Below are 859 nucleotides of genomic sequence, written 5' to 3'. Positions count from 1 at the left end.
GACCTTCAATATGAATTTTTTATTCATATGAAAAGAGATTGAGAATTCAAGATAGTATGATTGGATTATTTGGAATTTAATCACAAGATAATTCTTGACCCAAAATGTAGCTTGCAATATGAATTTTTTATTCATTTGGAATGAAATTGTGATAATATGATTAGAAGACCCGAAACTTAATTACAAGATGAACTCTTGACCCAAAATGTAACTTGCAATATGCTTATTTTATCTGTATGAAAATAAATTGAGATAATATTTTTGGATGACTTGAAATTTAATTACGAGATAGATTGTTGACCTTAAATGTGACCTTCAATATGAGTTTTTTTTATTGATATGAAATTGAGATAATATTTGTGGATGATCCAAAGTTTAATTATGAGATAGATACTTAACCATAAATGTGTTCTTTAATATGAATATTTTATTCATATGAAATGAATTTGAAAATTTGAGATAGTATGATTGGATGACCCGAAGTTTAAGTACGAGATAAATTTTTGATCCAAAATGTGGGTTGCAATATAATAAAATAGAGTTGGAAAACAACTGTGACTATAGCATCCTTGTCTTTACCTTAAACCATATGAAGAACCTTTTTTCCCTCTTTCAAAAAGAAATTATTCCCATGTTACATTATAGTTTTAAAATACTCTAACTTTCGACAGTTAAATTGGTTGTTGGTAACGGTTCCGTGTATAGCTTTGCAACTCATGGCGGCATACACGGATGGAATATTGCATCCCCAGGCCCTGTTGACAACATAATAAGAACAGAGCTGGCCTCAAAGGAACTTATACAAGAAGACACAATATCAGAATTTTGATTTGTCGTGGTTGGGGTCTGTTGTATCAGA

This window comes from Cicer arietinum, chromosome 1 (genome assembly GCF_000331145.2).
Source record: "Cicer arietinum cultivar CDC Frontier isolate Library 1 chromosome 1, Cicar.CDCFrontier_v2.0, whole genome shotgun sequence".
NCBI classification, from domain to species: Eukaryota; Viridiplantae; Streptophyta; class Magnoliopsida; order Fabales; family Fabaceae; genus Cicer; species Cicer arietinum.
This window is presented reverse-complemented; position numbering follows the sequence as displayed.